Below are 9,301 nucleotides of genomic sequence, written 5' to 3' on the forward strand. Positions count from 1 at the left end.
CTATAAGAATTAGCTCTTAAATTAAATCCTTGATTATCTCTTAAGACACGATGATCCTATTGCTCTCTTCTGATAAGGCACTACAGAAGAAAAGTAGAGCATGATGATTAGGATAAATCGAACATGATGTCTCTTATGATAATCAAGAACTCTGTAACATAAGTGCTGTCACTAACGTTATTCCAGATTAAGTTTTTCCTAAGACTAATCTATAATTGTGGAATAATCACAAGAACTCCTAAGGCGCATGTCTTCATTTAAAATTATAAATTATAAGGTTAAGTGGTATATGTGAATATATTATAATGTACAATACCATGACCCATAAAGTTAAGGGCTTACGCATGGAAATAAGTACATTTTTCCAGTACATTACATACTAAGTTTTCATTTGTACAACTTGATGCATTATAAATCAGCTATAACACTCAAAAGTACCAAAGTATAACGAGTGTGTTGATAAGCAACATATGTACATAGAAATAAATGTTTGAAACTGGAAAATAAGATGTTATTCACCTTACAACCACTAAAACTTTAAAAGAGGATTGTTCTAAGGTCCATAGACAAATTACAAGTGCTAATCCCAACGTTAAGATTCTTCAAGGGAAAATCTCATTGCATAATTATGTCATTAAATTAGGCATAAGCAACGAGACTATCCATTATTCTAAAGAACAGTTGGATAAATTAATTAGATAGTAACTTCCTAATGATATTTAAGTCTGATAATTTTTTTTAATATCCCAATTAACACATGATTAGTTGACTCTAGTTCCATACGTTTCCTTACCAGAACTCGACAAATAACTAACATGAGAGTTAGTGACAAAATTAAATGTTAAGACTATAAGAACCATAATGAACAGTCTTCCAACAACGCTTTTCGATACCTTATATATTCTAAAGATTAATCAGAATATAGTATCATAGTTAAGCAATGTTATGAAGGTTGTGAGGTTTTCATGGTCATCATAAAGTCACACTTATTTTAAACTCTCTTATTTGTTCTAAATATCTGGATAGAAACATTACTAAGATGAAACTAGATGATGCCTTACTTTTTCACAACTTTTGTCATCATGCTAATGAGAATTTGACAAAAGGAAAATGAGACTTATAAATTTCATCCATTAGAACCAAAATTCATGAGAAATCATAACATGGTTAATGAGGATGATTTTTTCATCTAATCTCATTTTAAGTGATTTTAAATCATGACGTTAAAGCCCTAAAATATGACTTGGCTTAAGGAATAAGCATGGGTCCATCATAAGTCATTCATTGACATTCGTGGAACTTATTCCAAATGGAATATTCAGACATAATTCATTTATCATTTGAAAGACTATCAACTTATATCTAACTTTTGTCGCATATGGCACACGGTCTTAGAAGAAATTTATTCATACATATACTTTATAAGATTTCTATTAAATATGTCCCTAAGTTTCTTATGACGTCTGGACGTTAAAGAAATCAAATAAAGTCTAACGTATATGTGATAGGTTCCTACATCACGTAGCTCATTGAAACTTTTCTTGTAGCATTTTAGAGATATTAAAGATCAGTGGGAGCATTAGGTGTCTTAATAATAACATGCAATAGTTGCAAGAGGTGGGGGAGTGAAAGTTTTACATTACCTCATAAGTTTGCACCTCTTGTACAAGACACCGCTCCATCATGACACTGTTCTATCATCAATACTTGTCTCCTTAAAATCTAATGCTACTCTTACAAAAGTTTCATTGTTGCTTAATTGTGGGCACATTTAGATTTCTTGCCTAAACTAACATAATCCTCAACAAGAGAAACTACAACAACTAATGTCATTAACTTGTTTCTCTATTAGAATTTGTTGGTCGTTACATATTGACCTTACGCATGCTGAGTTCCTAAAGATTTCTAAAGTCGGTGGGAGCAGTCAAAGTCCTTATCATGACTTGCAAGGAATACAAGAGACGGGGGGAAGAGTGTCATTAAATTAATTTAACTCCGATTACACCTCTTGTATACCATACTGCACCAACCCTTACAAACTTAGAATGAAAATGATAGCAACCTAACCAAGAGCTAATCCATAAAACTTAAACTTCTAATGAACCCAATAATCAACTCAGGAGGTCATCTAGGTTTAAAAGCCTACTAACTTTGATGATCACATACCCTCCCTAATGAAGTTGAAATGGATTTTGGAAATGTTTAATGATCCTATCTCTTAAAATTAAGCCATTAGTGTAAATCAATCATCTGAATGAAATAAAACTGTTTTCTAGTAAAACTGATTTTATGTGTTTTTATAACGTTTGGGATTTGATTGAATTACCTAAGAGTGTTCATAACTAAACCAAATCCTGATATAAGCGTTAAGACACAAAGAGGCATGATTGGTTGTCAAAGGTTGTACTCAAGAAGAGATAAATTATTAAAAAATCTTTATTACATATCTAACAAAAGATTTCTTTGAGGATCATCACTGTTCTAGTAGCTTATAATAGTTTTAAGCTACATTAGATGAACATTAAGACGATTTTCCCTAACAAATGGCTGACACATTTACATGTTCATTAGATAACAACCTAAAGTTTCGAACTGAAGGTTAAAGAACGCTTTATTTGTAAGCCAATAATATCCATGTATGGGTTAATGCAAACATCATAATGTGATGAAAAGCTAACGTAATTATTTTCATCAAGAATCAAGTGGATTAATGAACCTACCTCAAAATGAGTGGGAGCAACTAAGATAAACTTGTCTATATAGATGATATTCTTTTGACAAGTATATGTTACATAAGTCAAAGCATTGTTAACACAAACTTTGATATAATAGATCTCAGAGATATCTCTTACGTGATTGATATCATGACATACCGAGATAGACCCAATGGGACAATTGTCACACCCCCAAAATCCACCTGCGGATAACACCCGCTTCGAGGGCGTGACTGACCAGGATCCAGCCACCAATTATACTGAATAATTAAGTTGACAACAAAAGTAATACTTACTAACCATCAGATTAGCAAATATCAAGTTCAGAGTTTAAGGTTTTAAGTTCAAACAGTTAACAAGTAGCGGAAGCATAAGTAAAGCAGTTTAAACATGTTCATAGTTCAAAATAAGGTAACACCCAACACAAGGGTGAACAGACACTACACGTTCCCAAGCTGCAAGCTCCTTCGTCACTGGTTACCTGCAAAGCATGCAGTAAGGGGTCAACAATAATGCTGAGTGAGTTCACTAGTTGTCCAGTTTTAATTACCAAAAACTTTGTTTCACCGGTTAATTTATCCGTTTATACATGCCATGGGGAGCTACCCCAAAAGTTAGCGACTAAACTGTTTTTCCAATACCGAACACTAGGTAACCGTTGCGTATCCGCAGGATGCCCCGATGTCAATGTTCTATCATCATTGACGGATTTCTGAGTTCATTAGTTCACGCCCGTCCCAAACCAGGGCACGGTGTGAGGCTGGTAAACACCTAAATAGCGCTATCAACTAATAACCCGTTCGCCTAACCCGGCGACTAATCGGTATTTGTAGTAGGGACTTGAGTGATAGAGTTTCGTTTAGTGCCGTTAGTTGCAATCCGTATAAACAGTAATTAACCAAAAGGTTTCCCAATACCCGGGAAGGAAAAGTAAGTTTTGTTCCCGATAACTAGGGAAGATATGTAAATAGTATCCCCTTTTACCAGGGGATAGGGTTGTTAGTCTCGTGTCCCAAACCACCGGGACGCATGCTTTTAAGTTGTGAACTCACCTTGGGTTGCTCGGTAGGTTTAGGTTACTTGTCAATCACGTTGGTCACCACGTCCTAACATGGTTACCGGTATAGGTCAGGTTCGGTGTACAAGTAATCACGTAAGAACATATACAGGCACATAACATGCATACAAGTAATAGTCATGGGTTATTGGGCCGGCCCTAATAGTAACACCGTCAAACAGAACACAGCAACACATAGTCCACATAACAGATAGCCCAAGTTAACACAGAATGGCCCAATAACTAAAATGGACAGCCCACTCGCAACCAGCTGGTCTCGAGTTGCAACCAGGTGGTTTCGGCTTGTCACGCTGTGGTTGCGAGTCGTAACCGTGGTCTCGAGTCGGAAGGCTGTGGTTGCGAGTCGCAACCGACGTAGTCTCGAGTCGCAATCACGTGGTTTCGACTTGTCATGCTTTGGTTGCGAGTCGCAACGGTGTGGTTTCGAGTCGGAATGCTGTGGTTGCGAGTCGTAATGCCGTCGTTGCGAGTCGTAATCTGTCACCTTCATATACACGTGATGATGCAGATATGACAGTCCAAATAGTACCAAGAATTCAGGCCCATAATAGGAAACAACCAATAATATTTCACTAACACTTTTCCTAATCTGAATACTAGTAAAGATAGATCAAACTTTGCCATTTTTGCATCTTCAAACCATATTCAAACAAGTTCATCAAGTTCATAGTTTCTAGGGTTTTCATCATAACAAATCATACCCTTTTATGAACCAAAAATCACATTTTTATGACAAGATTATCATGGCAAGAACAAAGAACATACAATATATATATATATATAGCCGAAACTTATGTTTAACAACATCATCTTAGCAAGAACTTTAAAGCATAGTATAGTTGGCCATGAACACTTGTAAACTACCATTATCAAGTCATTTTCAAACATGTCATCATATATATTCAATCTTTACAAAACAACCTAAAGATCATGCATAAAATTACTAACAAAATATTTTTCTAGTTCATACAACAATATAAACCCTATGCACATAATAATCACTAACCGGTTATGAAAGGAGGAGCCGAAAACAAAGAAAAGAGAACCGAGAAGATGGAGTGTCCGAATTGGTCTTGACCGAGTTTCCTTGTCCGAGATCCTTGAGCTTGAACCGAAAGTTTGGAAGAGTTTGGATGTTGTTGGCTTGGGGTTTTTAGTTGAGAGAAAATAGAAGAGGTGTGTGTTTGTTTGGTGTAACAAATGAAGGAAATGAGGAGGAGGTGGGATATATATTCATAGGGTGTTTCGGGTTGGGCTTGGGGGTTTCGACCCAAACCGGTTACGGCCCAAAGGCCCACTCGCAACCGAGTGACCCACTCGCAACCGCCCGGTTGCGAGTCATGGTCTCGGGTCGTGGTTTCGGCTCTCATATTTACATATATAATACATACATACGTCACATATCAAGTAAAAATCACGTTTTCATTTACTAATATATGTATATACACAAAATATTACAAGGTGATCGTTCGGAAAAACCTCGAGTGTCACATTATCCCCAAGTTTTAAGAACTTTCGTCTCGAAAGTTGAAGCAGCCACTGCCAAGCTAGCGTGTTTCAACGGGGTGTCACATCATCCCCCCGTTAGTTTGGAATTTCGTCCCGAAATTCGGCTGTAGCTTCAGTGCTGGGGTTTTCGTTTGGGAATAACTGGGGATACTTGGACTTCATCTGGTCCTCCCGCTCCCAGGTAAACTCTGGGCCGCGTCGTGAGTTCCAACGAACTCGCACAAGGGGTATCTGGCTACGTTTGAGGGTTTTGATCTCTCGATCCGTGATCTCAATCGGTTCCTCAGTAAAGTGTAGCTGTTCATCAATAGTCAGTTCCTTAAAAGGAATTACAAGTGTTTCATCCGACAAACACTTCTTCAGGTTAGATACGTGAAAAACGTTGTGCACTGCACTCAGCTCTGCAGGCAGGTTTAATCTATAAGCAACCTTACCGATTTTCTCGGTAATTTCGAATGGTCCAACATACCGTGGATTCAGCTTGCCCCGTTTACCGAAACGGACCACACCCTTCCAGGGTGAGACTTTTAGTAGAACCCGGTCCCCGACCTGGAATTCTAGTGGCTTCCTACGCTTGTCAGCGTAGCTTTTCTGACGGTCACGAGCTGCCGCCATGCGTTGCCTGATCTGCGAAATCTTTTCCGTTGTATCTACCACTAGTTCTGGGCCTGTGAGTTGACTGTCACCTATTTCCGCCCAGCAAAGAGGTGATCGGCATTTACGACCGTACAATGCCTCAAAAGGTGCCGCCTGAATACTAGTGTGGTAGCTGTTGTTGTAGGAGAATTCCACCAACGGTAGATGCTTCTCCCAGTTCTTGCCAAAATCGATCACACATGCTCTAAGCATGTCTTCCAGGGTTTGGATGGTGCGTTCAGACTGCCCATCCGTTTGCGGATGATAAGCGGTGCTCATGTCCAAACGTGAGCCAAAGGATTTGTGCATAGCTTGCCACAACTCGGAAGTAAAACGAGCGTCTCGGTCAGAAATAATAGAAGTTGGCACCCCGTGCCTGGAGACTACTTCCTTCAAATAGATTTCTGCCAAGGTAGAAAACTTGTCTGTTTCCTTAATGGCCAGAAAGTGTGCAGACTTAGTCAATCGATCTACTATCACCCAAATAGTGTCATTCCCGCGTTGAGATCTAGGTAGCCCTGTAACAAAATCCATGGAAATCTGCTCCCATTTCCACTTCGGGATTTCTGGTTGCTGGAGTAAGCCTGCTGGTTTCTGATACTCGATCTTGACTCTTGCGCAGGTCAAACATTTGCCAACGTAGGCTGCTATGTGGGCTTTCATGCCAGGCCACCAGTATGTGGTTTTCAAGTCGTGGTACATCTTATCTGCACCAGGATGTACTGAATAACGGGACTTATGGGCTTCGTCCATCACAAGCTCTCGTAGATCTCCGTAAAGTGGGACCCAAATGCGCCCTGCCACATAGTAGGCGCCGTCCTCTTTCTGTTCTAGTTGCTGCCTCGATCCTCGCAGGGACTCAGCCCTGATATTTTCCGGTTTCAGAGCTTCAACCTGAGCATTTCGGATCTGGGTAGGGAGACTAGACTGGATGGTAAGTTGTAACGCTCGCACGCGCCGTGGTATAGTGTCCTTTCGGCTGAGGGCGTCTGCCACGACATTGGCCTTGCCCGGATGGTACTTGATGGCGCATTCATAATCATTCAGAAGTTCGACCCATCGACGTTGTCGCATGTTTAACTCCTTCTGCTTGAAGATATGCTCGAGACTCCTGTGATCGGTGTAAATGGTGCACTTGGTACCGTACAGGTAATGTCTCCATATCTTAAGCGCAAATATTACCGCTCCCAGTTCCAAATCATGCGTTGTGTAGTTCCTTTCATGTGTCTTAAGTTGTCGAGAGGCGTAAGCAATGACTTTCTCGCGTTGCATCAACACGCAACCGAGCCCATGAATAGACGCATCACAGTAAACCACAAAGTCGTCCGTTCCTTCAGGTAACGAGAGAATTGGAGCACTGCAGAGGTTATCCTTAAGCCTCTGAAAAGCAGATTCCTGTGCTTCATTCCACTTGTAGGTGACGCCTTTCTGAGTGAGTGTCGTGAGAGGTTGTGCAATCTTAGAGAATCCCTGAATAAATCTGCGGTAGTAACCTGCCAATCCTAAGAATTGGCGAACTTCAGTGGGAGTCTTAGGGGTAGGCCAATTCTTTATAGAGTCGATCTTTGCAGGGTCGACGTGGATTCCGTCCTTGTTAACCACGTGCCCAAGGAAATGGACTTCTCGAAGCCAGAAGTCGCATTTCGAGAACTTGGCATACAGTTGCTCATTGCGAAGGAGTTCGAGGATAAGGCGTAGGTGTTGTTCATGCTCTTCCTGACTCTTCGAGTAGATCAAGATGTCGTCTATAAACACGATCACAAATTTGTCGAGGTAGGGTTTGCATACTCGGTTCATAAGATCCATGAACACTGCAGGGGCGTTGGTCATTCCGAAGGGCATAACGAGGAATTCATAATGACCATAACGAGTTCTGAATGCAGTTTTGGAGATGTCTTCGTTACGGACCCTTAACTGATGGTAGCCTGATCGCAGGTCAATCTTAGAGTAGTAGCTCGATCCTTGCAGTTGATCAAACAAATCGTCGATTCGCGGGAGGGGGTAACGATTCTTGATGGTAACCTTGTTCAACTCACGATAGTCTATGCACATTCGGAACGTGCCATCCTTCTTCTTAACAAAGAGTACCGGTGCTCCCCAGGGTGATGAACTAGGGCGGATAAATCCTTTATCCAATAGTTCTTGTAGTTGCGTCGAGAGTTCCTTCAATTCTGCGGGGGCTAGTCGATAAGGCGCACGAGCTATAGGCGCTGCTCCGGGAGCTAGCTCGATTTGGAATTCGACCTGACGATGGGGAGGGAGTCCAGGTAATTCCTCAGGAAATACCTCGGGATAGTCGCGTACTACTGGAAAGTCTTCAATCCTCTTTTCCTTTTCCTGCGTGTTGGTGACAAGTGCTAGGATGGCGGTGTGCCCTTTTCGTAAACACTTCTGGGCCTTCAAGAAGGAAATAACGCCGGAGATTTCTCCACTTTTGCCACCTTGTACAATGAGGGGTTTGCCAGAACGGCGAGGAATACGAACGGCTTTCTCTTGACAGAGGATCTCAGCGCGATGCTTGGATAACCAATCCATACCAATAACGACGTCGAAGCTTCCAAGAGTAACAGGGAAAAGATCGATACTAAATGTCTGACCAGACAACTCTAGTTTGCAACCTTTGACAACATGTGAGGCCTCGATGTTTCTACCATTAGCTAACTCGACGATATGAGGAGAACTTAGTAACGAAAGCGGACGCTTAAGCTTCTTACTAATACGTAGGGATACATAACTAGCATCGGCACCGGAATCAAATAACACAGAAACATAACGATCATCGAGTAGGAACTTACCCGCCACGACATTGGGGTCATTCCTTGCTTCACCAGCTCCAATCACGAAAGCTCTTCCCCTAGCACCATTCCCAGCATTGTTGTTCTGATTGTTGTTCCCAGCTCCCTGATTATTGTTGCGATTCTGATTCAGTTCAGGGCAATCCTTCTTAAAGTGCCCCTCAGCTCCACACTTAAAACATGCCCGGTTGTTTCCCTGCTGCTGTTGCTGTTGGGGTTGTTGCGGATTCTGTCTTATTGGGAACTGGCTTCTACAATCCTTGGCGTCGTGCCAAATCTTGTGGCATCGCTGACACTGGCCCTTGTTACATGCCCCATTGTGGTGCTTGTTACACTTGTTGCACTTAGGGTAGCTTCCCCGGTAGCCACCCTGTTGCTGGGTGCCTTTGTTGTTTTCAGTTTTCCTTTGCTGCGCTGGGGCCTGAGTGGGGTTAGCATCCTTGCTTTGACTTCCTTCCCACTTACGCTTGCTGTCACTAGAAGTTCCGACAGTAGCACCGATCCTTTTGGGCAACCTACCCTCCTCTACGGCCTGATCAGTGAGTTTGTGAGCAAGTCGAACAATCGGC

Source organism: Helianthus annuus, chromosome 13 (genome assembly GCF_002127325.2).
Source record: "Helianthus annuus cultivar XRQ/B chromosome 13, HanXRQr2.0-SUNRISE, whole genome shotgun sequence".
Taxonomy (NCBI): Eukaryota; Viridiplantae; Streptophyta; class Magnoliopsida; order Asterales; family Asteraceae; genus Helianthus; species Helianthus annuus.